We start from the raw sequence: 14616 nt of genomic DNA on the forward strand, positions 1-14616 counted from the left end.
CTACCTAAAACTATCTACATCCGTTTTGGTTAGCCACACTGCCCAAGCACCACATATAGTGAACTAGAGGGCGGAATTTACAACAGTACCCTCTTAGTCTAATTACTCTATCAAAAATCTAGTGGGTTCCAAATTTACACGCCTTCCCACTTAGCCAAGATAGGTTGAGATCTAGCGAACCGAATTTACACAGGCGCCGCTTAGTCTCCCGGTCCCTCCGACCTAGCGAACGTAATATACACCCTAGAACGCTAGTCTAGACAAGACACCGGTGTCTGGCTAGGGCTATTTACACAGGACCCCGCCTGACTCCATACCAAAATTAAACAGGCTTACTAAAGAGCGTTTAATTGAGTGGTGCGCCTTCGCTCCTTCCCTCCACTGGAGGGGGCCAATTCCATACACAATTCAAACCCCTTATGGGCCTACCGCACAATCGGTATCCAATACCCCTAGTGGGTCCGCCGTCTAAAACAGCGGTCGTCTTACCTCCTCGTTCCTGAACCTGAGTTCACACTCATCGACGGGGACACCCCAGCACTTACTACGTAGAGGCCGATGATCTCCTGGACAACAGACCAGTGGCGCCGAGACGAAGGGAGGTCCACGCAGAAGTTCAGGGGTGCAGCCGTAGAGAACGTGGGCAAAGATAGACCGTCTCACGCCTCTGCTTCTCAGCTACCGTTGAACGATGAGTTTCCCGGCCAATGCACCAAATGATACCGGAGAAACTGACGGAAGCCAAGCACAGAGAGATGGGCACAGGTTTCTTCAGGAAGGAAGAGATTCTTTATTCGGTTCACCGATCGGGACTCAGAGGGACTAATGTCACCAAAATACAACAAGTTCTGAGCCCCGGACAATAGTGTAGGCTCCTTATATAGGCACATAACTCCTCTCATAATAAGCTCCACCCACACATTCTCTTAACCAATCAAAACGAACAAGAACTAACTTCCTGCTTGTCCAGCATAATGGAGGAGGGGAATACTATATCCGCTATTCTCGCACATGCTCCGTACACTACTGATCGTATCTTTGCCACGTGCAACCAACCGACCGATACACCCAGTGGTGTATTCTGAATTTGTGCTGCCCTAGGCACAACTAAATTCGGCACCCCCCTTAACTAAATTTTCCCCACGAATTCGTGTCAAGGCCATTTTCTTGACTGACAGTCACACACAGAATGACACACTCACAATGACAGACAAACACACACTCACTGACAGTCACAAACATACTCACACACAGATATTTTCTCATACACTCACCAATTATTAATATAAGGACCTATCTCCCTCACCGCCCGGCTAGATTATTAGTAATTTAACACCTAGGGCGGCCCCTGAGGTGGCAGCCGGCTTTTGGGCCCCCAAGGACACAAGGCAAACAAGGCATTTGCCTGGGAACTTGGGGTGGCGTTTTTTTGCCGCCCCCCTGAAAGTGCCGCCCTAGGCAAATGCCTTGTTTGCCTTGTGGTAAATACAGCCCTGGATACACCAGTATATGCTCGTACACATGCCACGTGGTAATCTCGGCCTACTAAATTTATTTTTACCGAGATTCCACCACATTGGGACACGTCCCTTATTTGACGCTCTCCTCATTCTTTGCCTTCACCCACCAAACTAACAGATGGTTTAAATTTGAATTTTTCAAAGTGTGATGTAACCACAGTATTTGATGGTTCTATTTGACTCTCAGATATGAAGTGCACGCCCCAAATTTACTTTTTAGCACCCAAAAAATTCGAATTTTTCAAAGTGCGATGTAACCACAGTATTTGATGGTTCTATTTGACTCTCAGATATGAAGTGCACGCCCCGAATTTACTTTTAAGCACCATAAAAATTATAATCTTTCCAAGTGCGATGTAACCACGGTATTTGACGGTTCTATTTGTTACCAATTATTAATATAAGGACCTATCTCCCTCACCGCCCGGCTAGATTATTAGTAATTTAACACCTAGGGGGGCCCTTGAGGTGGCAGCCGGCTTTTGGGCCCCCAAGGACACAAGGCAAACAAGGCATTTGCCTGGGAACTTGGGGTGGCGTTTTTTTGCCGCCCCCCCTGAAAGTGCCGCCCTAGGCAAATGCCTTGTTTGCCTTGTGGTAAATACAGCCCTGGATACACCAGTATATGCTCGTACACATGCCACGTGGTAATCTCGGCCTACTAAATTAATTTTTACCGAGATTCCACCACATTGGGACACGTCCCTTATTTGACGCTCTCCTCATTCTTTGCCTTCACCCACCAAACTAACAGATGGTTTAAATTTGAATTTTTCAAAGTGCGATGTAACCACAGTATTTGATGGTTCTATTTGACTCTCAGATATGAAGTGCACGCCCCAAATTTACTTTTTAGCACCCAAAAAATTCGAATTTTTCAAAGTGCGATGTAACCACAGTATTTGATGGTTCTATTTGACTCTCAGATATGAAGTGCACGCCCCAAATTTACTTTTTAGCACCATAAAAATTATAATCTTTCCAAGTGCGATGTAACCACGGTATTTGACGGTTCTATTTGACTTGAAACCAAAATATGGGTCAATCCAACTATAGGGAAATACAAAGTAACATAGTGCAACTCTGTTTGATATATGTATAATAGTGATATGTGCCAAATGGATCACTCACACTTTTTCTGTAAAAACAGGGCGTATCACAACTCCTTGTTGTTCTCGGGTATTTCTCTGATTTCAAAATTATTCAACCTCATTAATGGAAGAAAAGACATCCAAAATGAAAAAGTAGAAAGGCTTGTGCAAAGTACAAAAAACATTTATTACTTACACATAAGTAAGAATGAATCAGCATAGGATAAAAACTACCCACAATGTGTCCAACGCGTTTCTTCCCACTTCAGGGACTTCCTCAGGGACCTTGCAGCAGTGTAACAGGTTTAACAATGAAGTCTATTTGACTCTCGGATATGAAGTGCATGCCACAAACTCTTTTTCCTGACACTATATCATCCTTAGGACCCCCACCCCTCCCCTCCCCCCCCCCCTCCCCACCCCCCAACCCTCAGGGCCCTTGGTGCTGAAGGGAATAAAACCCCTCCAGTTACTTACTTTAATCCAGCGCTGGGCTCCCTGGGCACTGGTGACCTCTCCTCCCCCACCGACGTCAGCCCCCGCGTGGAGCGGAATGCGCATGTGCGGCAAGAGCCGCACGCGCATTCAAACAGTCCATAGGAAAGCATGTCGCAATGCTTTCCTATGGATGTTCTGCACGCTGGATGTGAATTTCGCATCCAGCATCGCAGAAGCGCCTCTAGCAGCTTTCAGGAAGACAGCCACAAGAGGTTGGATTAACCCTCTTTTCTCTGAAACTGCTATGTTTACATCTGAATGGTTAAAACCTGGGGGACCTGGCACCCAGACCACTTCATTGAGCTGAAATTTTCTGGGTGACTATAGTGTCCCTTTAACTTATTTTATGTAATGGAAATGTATATTTTTGCACTATACACTTTACATGGTTTGTGGCGTCAATAGTATGAGATCACTGATTATTATGCATTAATTGAGAGGAAAAAGCTTTCGATCACTTGATCACTTTGTTTTTGCACACACCAGGGAGCAAACAGTTGGCAAGTAAATGCAATCATGTTTTCCTATAAATATTATATTTTTACTTGAACTATGCATTAGGTTTAGAATGAATTGCAACTTGTCCAATTTTTGGACAATCCACTAATTGTCTGAATTCTGCAACTCCAAAATGACATATGGCTGAGAAACTGACAATAATAAAGACATTTATTTGATTTCATGATTTGTAGTTCTATCCATGGCACCAAAACATCAGGGATGGGATGGAGAAGAAGCAGATTTATTTGAGATGTTGAGGATAGTGCCGGTAGTTGACAGATGCAGGTTGGACAGGGGCATTCAAACTCCTCATTAAAACAGAAACATGTCCACCATACCACATTAAAACATTTTGTTGGATTTTATTAAAGATTTATGTCAAAACTGCAGGTTAATAAAATCACCACCTTAATTGTAGAGCTGATACAGGTCTTTACTAATACTGGCCAACCTGCTTTCCTCACCTTAACATTACACTCATGGCAGCTCATGGTTTCTGAGTATGGAAGAGGGCCAACCTTGGCTGCATGGCAGATTGAGAGAGAATCTGTAGGCAGCAGGGCTATCAATTTCAATTGCTACATGCTGACGTGATGGAAACAAACACCTCTTACATATGGCAAATTAGTTGGGAGATCATGCAGGCACCAATGTGCTCTTGAATTCGTGGTCACTGATGCAGCTGCAAACATAGTCAAAGCTCTGTTAGGAAGTTCCTTTGTGGGTGTGCACTGTTCTGCACACATCTTACATCTTGCAGTGAAGCCTACAATTCACAAAAGCAACACAAAGGTGGAAACCATACTGTATAGTTGTGTGTAGTAGATAGCTCCCTAATTTGGTATCCTTAAGTATGATAATCACAAATAAAGGGTACCAAATTAGGCAGCTGTCTTCTGAACAGATTTCTAATTTGGTTCCATTAACTCATTCGCTATCAAGTTATTTGCAAAAAACAACAACCCCAAAATCCAAACATTTTTGTAGTGGAAAGTATTATTCAATGGAAACAAAAATGAAGATTTAGGTTGGACAGAAAAAGTTTTTAAAATCATGTACCAAATAATGTAGAAAACAGGGTTGTAAATAATATATATAGCAGTGAGAGCACTGTTAACGTGAGATTTCTGTGGGAAAAGCAAGTCTTATGCCTTGACTGGTGTGTGTATTTGTGTTTAGTAATGTGTTAACTATCCACTTACTTCAGGTGGAAGGGGTTTTCATCCACACCCTTTCCACACCACAACTCTTTTGGTATGTACTTTACAAGTAATGCCAAGACTCCATACAGTGCCAGACTGGCCCACCGGGATACCGGGAAATTTACCGGTGGGCCGCGGCACATGGGGCTGCGCTGCGCATATAGGTGCCACCGGGTGGCTGGTCCGGTGGCACACTCAGAGGGGGACGGCCGCGTTCCAGGCTGGAGCTGCTGGGCCGGGTGGCAGCCTCACCGGTCCGGCGGCACTTCTGTCACTGATGATGCTGAGGGCTGAAGGAGGAGGAGCTGTGACATGCTGTGACATGCTCCTCCTTCAGCCCTCAGCATCATCAGTGACAGAAGTGCCACCCAGCCCAGCGGCTCCAGCCTGGAATGCGGCCAGCCCCTGACTTCTCTAGGTAAATGGGGGGGTGGAGGAAAAAAACAGAGAGGGGAATAGACACAGGGGAAGGAGGGAGAAAGAAGAGGAATAGAGAGATGGTGGAGGGAAGAGAAAGAGACACAGGGGAAGAGAGATGTGGAGGAGGGAGAGACACAGGGAAAGGGGGGGAAAAGAGACAGAGGGGAAGAGAGAGACAAAGAGGGAGAAATGAGAGACACAAAAGGGAAGGTGGAGAAAGAGGCAGAGGGGGAAGAGAGAGACTGGGAAGGAGAGGGGAGACATTGACACAGAGGAGCAGTGAGGAAGAGAAAGAAACATACAGAGTGACTGGGGGAGACAAAAAGGCACACAGAGGGGCTGGAGATAAACAGAGACACACATAGGGGCTGTATATATCACTGGTGGATGGGGGGGCAACGGGGCAATTCCCCCCCCCCACAAAGCTTTCCCCTGCCGGCCGAGGAAGAGAGGGGGAGCTCAACCTGCAGCTCCCTTGGGTCCTTCTTGCGCGAGCACAGAGCGTTGCCGCAGTTACCACGGCTCTCACGAGGGTGAACTCTAGCCCTGGAGCTACGGGCTAGAGTTCACTCTCACCACTGCGACCACCAGGGATTCCCCATACACACACTGCCCCCACACACACACCATACACATTCACACAATGCCCCCACACACACCATACACATTCACACACTGCCCCCCTATACACACATTGCCTCACACACGCTACACATTCACACACTACACCCCCCCACACCCACACACTGAACCTTTCACACACATTGCACCCCTCACACATTGCACCACTGCTCCTATACCCTACTACAGCCCCATATCCCAGCAAACTCAAGGTAAGTTGTCAAACTGTTCTTAAACGGTTTGACTACTTACTCTGGGAGGGGGTCCCGGCACTCCTGGCATCATAACCACTACACAGAGGAGTAGTGGGTATTGTGCATGGAATATTTATTTAAATAATCTACAAGTGCCCCTACCAGGATCAGGCTCTGGATCTGCCACTGGTATATGACATGTTTATTATTAATATGTGTAATATTATATATATATATAATTATGCCTATTATATTTACACATATATTAATGTACATTTATATATGCATAATACACGGGGGGGGGGGGGGGGGGGAGGGCTCAACAGTGCTTGCACTTTAAAAGTAGCACCAGCTCTGCTGACCAGCCAACCATTGCAAATGAAATGTGTTTGCAATAAATTAATTTAATTAATTAATTTGATACAGTGAGTTCACTATCTCACTTTTGATACAGTGAGTTAAATTTGCAGTTTATAAATATTCAGCGCACTTATTTTTTTGTTTGAATAAATTAATTTCACTGTCAATGGATAAAATCAAGTATATACAGTTGTGGAATATAGCTGTATACCATGGCAATCCTGTACAGTTGTGCTCAAAAGTTTGCATAGAAAACACGAGTGAGCAGGCAAAACACATTTCTTTTATTTCTTATGGGATTCATATTCGTCTTCACAAGCAGGTGAAGAAAGTTTTAAAATAAAAAAAAATAAAGTTACTAAAATATATATATATATATATATATACACGTGTGTAATTTTACTCCAAGTGTATGTGTGTGTGTGTATATATATATATATATATATATATTAATAAAAAATACACTTAGTATGACGTTATATATAAGATATATAAACATATTATTAACCACAATCAACAACCTGATCAACTCTATGCGAAGGAGATGTGTTGCACTGCGTGAGTCAAATGGTGGTCCCACCAGATACTGACTGGGTTTTGGACCCCCCTCCCCGGATCCCCCAATACAGTAATACTGCACATTTAAGAGTGGCCTTTTATTGTGGCCAGCCCAAGGCACACCTTTGCAATAATCGTGATGTCTAATTAGCATCTTGATATGCCACACCTGTGAGGTGGATGGATTATCTCAGCAAAGGAGAAGTGCTCACTATCACAGATTTAGACAGATTTGTGAACAATAATTGAGAGAAATGTGCCTTTTGTGTACATAGAACAAGTCTTAGATCTTTGAATTCAGCTCGTGAAAAATGGGGGCAAAAACAAGTGTTGTGTTTATAATTGTATCAGTGTATGTATGTATATATATATATATATATATATATATATATATATATATATATCTTATATATAACGTCATATTAAATATATTTATTATTAATATATACATATATTACTATAAAAATACACTTGGAGTAAAATTACACACATGTATATATACACTTTAAAAAAGTTTCCCATGGAGGGCTCTTTATTTATTGTTTTATTATTTTTACACTTTTATTTCTTTTAAATTAATTATGATTTATTTTTTATAATATATAAATATATGCACAATATATATAGTTATATATATATATATATATATATATATATATATATATATATATATATATACCGTATATATTCTCGAGTATAAGCCAAGTTTTTCAGCACATTTTTTGTGCTGAAAAACCCCAACTCGGCTTATACTCGAGTCAGTGTCTGTATTATGGCAATTTACATTGCCATAATACAGACAGGGGGCTGTGGGGGCTGCAGAGCGTTTACTTACCTCTCCTGCAGCTCCTGTCAGCTCTCTCCTCCTCCGCGCCGGTCCGTTCAGCACCTCTGTCAGCTCCCAGTGTAAGTCTCGCGAGAGCCGGGAGGTCATAGTGCCGCTCACGTGAGACTTACAGTGTGAGCTGACAGAGGAGCTGCACGGACCGGCGCGGAGGAGGAGGGAGCTGACAGGAACTGCAGGAGAGGTAAGTGCTCTCTGCCAGCCCCCTTCCACCCCCCACTGAACTACCAATGCTACTGGACCACCAGGGAATGATAGCCACCCTCCCTGCCATGTATCAAGCAGGGAGGAGGGACGAAAAAATAAATAAATAATAAAATTTTAATAATAATAAAAAAAATTTACAAAATAAAATTAAAATAATAAAAATTTAATAATAATAATAAAAATGCCCACCCCCCACCAAGGCACTGCAACACACACACACACTGCATCACACACACTGCACTCATACACACACACTGCACACATACACCTACACTGCACTCATACACACACTGCACTCATATACACAAACACTGCACTCATGCACACACACACTGCATTCATACACACACTGCACTCATACATAGTGATGTACCGAATAGTTCCTGGCGAACATAGCGTGTTTGCGTTCTCCACCGTGGGCGAACACATGCGCGGTTTGATCCGCCCCCTATTTGGCATCATTGAGCAAACTTTGACCCTGTGCCTCACGGTCAGCAGGCACATTCCAGCAATTAGCAGCAGACCCTCCCTTCCAGACCCTCCCACCTCCTGTACAGCATCCATTTTAGATTCATTCTGAAGCTGCATTCTTAGATAGAGGAGGGAAAGTTTAGCTGCTGCTCATTAGATAGGGAAATTGATAGCTAGGCTAGGGTATTCAGTGTCCACTACAGTCCTGAAGGACTCATCTGATCTCTGCGGTAAGAACAGCACCCCAAAAAGCCCTTTTTAGGGCTAGAACATCAGTCTGCTTTTTTTTTCCTGTGTAATCTAATTGCAGTTGCCTGCCTGCCAGCTTCTGTGTCAGGCTCACAGTGGATACTGTGCCCACTTGCCCAGTGCCACCACTCATATCTGGTGTCACAATAGCTTAAGCTTGACATTTAAAAAGAAAAAAAAAATTCACTGCAATAGATTGAATAGCAGTTAGTTGTCTGCCAGCTTCTGTGTCAGGCTCACAGTGGATACTGTGCCCACTTGCCCAGTGCCACCACTCATATCTGGTGTCACAATAGCTTAATCTTGACATTTAAAAAGAAAAAAGATTTTCACTGTAAGCTAATAGCAGTTAGTTGTCTGCAAGCGTCTGGGTGTCAGGCCTTCAGCGTGTACTCTGCCAACCTCTGCAAGTGCACTTTGCCACTCATATCTGGTGTGACTATAGCGTGCCTTTAAAAAGAAAAAAAGTGTTTCACTTTAAGCTAATAGCAGTCAGTGTCCTTCAAGCTGGTTTGTCAGGCCTTCAGCGTGTACTGTGCCAACCTCTGCCAGTCCACTTTGCCACTCATATCTGGTGTGACAATAGCGTGCCTTTAAAAAGAAAAAAAGTTTTTCACTGTAAGCTAATAGCAGTCAGTAGAATAACAAAGTGTACTGTACGGAACCCACAAGAACCAGAGAAAAAGTGCTAAAACCCCAAAGTGTACCTCATTTACACCAAATACCATATACAGAGACAAAAACCACAACAAAACTATACAAAATCACATAGTGAGAGTATAGATTGGTGGAAAATGGGGATAGCACACAAATATACAGAAAATACAACCTGTATATAATAGCAAATGATCTGGGAGCGATCTAAAGGACACAAAATATAATAACAAAATAGTGAAGTATGCAGAGACAAGTGACTCAGATCCGAAGATAGAGAACTTACAAGAGCCACTGGTGATCTCCCCTTTCCTTACGGGGTATCCTGGGAAAAATATCTCTCTTTCTTAGACAAGGAATCTTCCGAAAAAGAATCAGGATATTCTTGATGTATCAAATCCTCAAATGGAAAACTATATAGAGCAGTACTGTTTAAAAGAAATAACACTTTATTTCACTGATTGCACTTACATTCAAAATGCAGTCAGTCAGCATATCTCCACTAGCAAGTGGAACTGTGTGAAGAAATTCATACACCAGCAGCAAATGGAGCAGCAGTAGAACTAGCAGCAGAAAAAATGAGTATGGTATAAAATACAAATAAAATAAATAGAAATGGAACACCAAAACGTCCAGGTCCTAAATCCAACGCGTTTCGTGTGTTACAGACTTCTTCAGGGATATCAGATGGCTTCGTCTGTATCTTCCTTATATACCCATAGGATAGGTGGTATTCAATTTTTGCCTCGAAAAAATCATTTCCGGGTTTCGCCAAAGCTCTTTCTTCATTGGATAGTCGTAATGACTTCCTCATTAATGACGCGGACGTTCAGGACTTTCGCGTTCCACTCTGTAACGCACACATCATCATCTGTGTTCACAGCATAAGTGAAAAACATATCTGCGTTCCACCCTGGAGCGCATATTGGTCTGGGGCAGAGCCACCCAGGATCAAGTGTTCCGAAAGTGGGACGGAATACACATAAGATTCTCGTATATATATAAAAAACAATTATAATACATAGACAAAAAATAATTTTTATGAGCAAGTCTACAGGACTAAAAGGAACAAACCTGACATATACATGTGTACATGTATATATGTCATATGAATGGAAAAAATATTTTTTGCCTAATGGCATTGAATGAAAAAAAGAAAGAGAGAGAAAATATACACAATGCAAAATAAATGTATATATAATAATAAAAAAAATTATAAAAAAATTATAATAAAAAAATAAATAAATAATAATATAAACGGGTTATTAAGAATCCTATGAACCTGCTCATGTACAGATAAAAATACAAATCTAATAATCATATCCTTTTTCCAAAACTATCTGTAAAAAAAGAAACAACAATGTAGTCAAAAATTAAATAATGATATTAAAGGAGCCCTGATAAATCAATATATTGATTAAGACCTGCTCCAAGAGTCTTTAAAGTGTAAATCCAATATTATTCTTTTTTAATTAAATCATTAATTTTATTTCTTCCCCTCCAATTGCGTGTAATTTGATCTATACCTACAGGGAGTGCAGAATTATTAGGCAAGTTGTATTTTTGAGGATTAATTTTATTATTGAACAACAACCATGTTCTCAATGAACCCAAAAAACTCATTAATATCAAAGCTGAATATTTTTGGAAGTAGTTTTTAGTTTGTTTTTAGTTTTAGCTATTTTAGGGGGATATCTGTGTGTGCAGGTGACTATTACTGTGCATAATTATTAGGCAACTTAACAAAAAACAAATATATACCCATTTCAATTATTTATTTTTACCAGTGAAACCAATATAACATCTCAACGTTCACAAATATACATTTCTGACATTCAAAAACAGAACAAAAACAAATCAGTGACCAATATAGCCACCTTTCTTTGCAAGGACACTCAAAAGCCTGCCATCCATGGATTCTGTCAGTGTTTTGATCTGTTCACCATCAACATTGCGTGCAGCAGCAACCACAGCCTCCCAGACACTGTTTAGAGAGGTGTACTGTTTTCCCTCCTTGTAAATCTCACATTTGATGATGGACCACAGGTTCTCAATGGGGTTCAGATCAGGTGAACAAGGAGGCCATGTCATTAGATTTTCTTCTTTTATACCCTTTCTTGCCAACCACGCTGTGGAGTACTTGGACGCGTGTGATGGAGCATTGTCCTGCATGAAAATCATGTTTTTCTTGAAGGATGCAGACTTCTTCCTGTACCACTGCTTGAAGAAGGTGTCTTCCAGAAACTGGCAGTAGGACTGGGAGTTGAGCTTGACTCCATCCTGAACCCGAAAAGGCCCCACAAGCTCATCTTTGATGATACCAGCCCAAACCAGTACTCCACCTCCACCTTGCTGGCGTCTGAGTCGGACTGGAGCTCTCTGCCCTTTACCAATCCATCCATCTGGCCCATCAAGACTCACTCTCATTTCATCAGTCCATAAAACCTTAGAAAAATCAGTCTTGAGATATTTCTTGGCCCAGTCTTGACGTTTCAGCTTGTGTGTCTTGTTCAGTGGTGGTCGTCTTTCAGCCTTTCTTACCTTGGCCATGTCTCTGAGTATTGCACACCTTGTGCTTTTGGGCACTCCAGTGATGTTGCAGCTCTGAAATATGGCCAAACTGGTGGCAAGTGGCATCTTGGCAGCTGCACGCTTGACTTTTCTGAGTTCATGGGCAGTTATTTTGTGCCTTGGTTTCTCCACACGCTTCTTGCGACCCTGTTGACTATTTTGAATGAAACACTTGATTGTTCGATGATCACGCTTCAGAAGCTTTGCAATTTTAAGAGTGCTGCATCCCTCTGCAAGATATCTCACTATTTTTTTACTTTTCTGAGCCTGTCAAGTCCTTCTTTTGACCCATTTTGCCAAAGGAAAGGAAGTTGCCTAATAATTATGCACACCTGATATAGGGTGTTGATGTCATTAGACCACACCCCTTCTCATTACAGAGATGCACATCACCTAATATGATTAATTGGTAGTAGGCTTTCGAGCCTATACAGCTTGGAGTAAGACAACATGCATAAAGAGGATGATGTGGTCAAAATACTCATTTGCCTAATAATTCTGCACTCCCTGTATAGCCATAAACGTGGACCAATTAAACAAAGTACAAGAATTGCAATGCTTCGGTACACTGTGTTCTATTTTGTTGGTCCTAATGTTATTAAAGTGTTCACGAAACCTAATGTGAAGCTTTCTTGTAGTTCGCCCTACATATTGAGCCCCACATCCACACTGTTTTAAATAAATCACATATGTGGATGTGCAATGTATAAACTTTTTTATGGTATATGTTTTATCAGTGTAGGATCCCGAAAAAGACTCAGTTTTTCTTTTTTGATGGACGCATGTAGAACACGAGCCACATTTATGGAAACCCGAAGTTTTTGGAGATTGAAGAATTTTTTTTGTACTTTTAATATGTCTAGGTAAAAGGCTAGGGGCCAATTGATTTCTTAAGGTCTCGGCCTTTCGATATATGACTACAGGTTTTTCAGGTATCAAATTTCCCAAAATGTCATCTTTTTTAAGGATAGCCCAATGTTTGTTAAGAATTTTTTTTCTATCTTTTTGGCCTGGGAATTATATTTCGTGATAAAAGCAAATTCAGTAAAGTTATTTTTTACATATTTTGTATTATCTTTCTGGCTGGTATTTTTATTCATTAGAAGTTCTCCCCGATCTTTGCTTTTAATCTGTATAATATCTCTTTCTATTTGATCCTTATTATAACCTTTTTCTAAATATCTATTTTTTATTACTCTAGACCAGGGGTAGGCAACCTACGGCACTAGTGCCATGCACGGCACTCGAGGTGTCTTTCCACGGCACTCAAGGCTGCTAGAGCCAAACAGGGTCTGGCCTATCAGGAGTCTCAGTGAAACTTCAGATATCTGCTAATACAAAGAGGTAGTGAAGGACAATCCTCAATTTATGCATTGCAGCACTTAGAGGAAGTGATCTCAGATCACGTCCTCCCAGCACTTGTGAATGGGAATCCACACTGTAGTAGAGCAGCCCACAGCTGAAGTTGCAGCTCCTGTCCTTGACCTGTACCTGCCCAGGCTGGTCCCCACTGGAACCCAGGGAAGCCACCCACACTGCTAGATATACACAGACCTGCAGAATAAGCCTCCCCTCATACAAATACTATGAACAGCCCACACACAAACATACACACAATCCCCACAAACGCAACACCACTAACAATCTACATACATGCACACAATCCCACATGCAGCCTCTCACGTGAAAAACCCCAAACAGCCCCCATACACTACCTAACACACAATGTGACATATCCATCTACACACAATTCCACAAGCAGCCCTCATACACAGCCCACATTCATATGTATCATACACGATACCATAAACTACTAATGAACATATACAGTATAATAGCTCATATACGCACAAATACAACGATACAAAGCAATTACAGTATAAATAACACAAGCAGAATACAGCAGCACACACACCTCAATCTCGCCTTCTCCTCACCCCCTCCCTGTGTTCTCCTCATCTCCCCTTCTCCTCACCCCCCTCCCTGTGTTCTCCTCATCTCCCCTTCTCCTCACCCCCTCCCTGTGTTCTCCTCATCTCCCCTTCTCCTCACCCCCTCCCTGTGTTCTCCTCATCTCCCCTTCTCCTCACCCCCCCTGTGTTCTCCTCATCTTGCCTTCTCCTCACCCCCCTCCCTGTGTTCTCCTTATCTTGCCTTCTCCTCACCCCCCTCCCTGTGTTCTCCTCATCTCGCCTTCTCCTCACCCCCTCCCTGTGTTCTCCTCATCTCCCCTTCTCCTCATCCCCCTCCCTGTGTTCTCCTCCTCTTCCCTTCTCCTCACCCCCCCCGTGTTCTCCTCATCTTCCCTTCTCCTCATCCCCCTCCCTGTGTTCTCCTCATCCCCCTCCCTGTGTTCTTCTCATCTCCCCTTCTCCTGACCCCCCTCCCTGTGTTCTCTTCATCTCCCCTTCTCCTCACCCCCCCTCCCTGTGTTCTCCTCATCTCCCCTTCTCCTCACCCCCCTCCCTGTGTTCTCCTCATCTCCCCTTCTCCTCACCCCCCTCCCTGTGTTCTCCTCATCTCCCCTTCTCCTCACCCCCCCTCCCTGTGTTCTCCTCATCTCCCCTTCTCCTCACCCCCCTCCCTGTGTTCTCCTCATCTCCCCTTCTCCTCACCCCCCTCCCTGTGCTCTCCTCATCTCCCCTTCTCCTCACC

Source organism: Pelobates fuscus, chromosome 8 (assembly GCF_036172605.1).
Source record: "Pelobates fuscus isolate aPelFus1 chromosome 8, aPelFus1.pri, whole genome shotgun sequence".
Classification (NCBI taxonomy): Eukaryota; Metazoa; Chordata; class Amphibia; order Anura; family Pelobatidae; genus Pelobates; species Pelobates fuscus.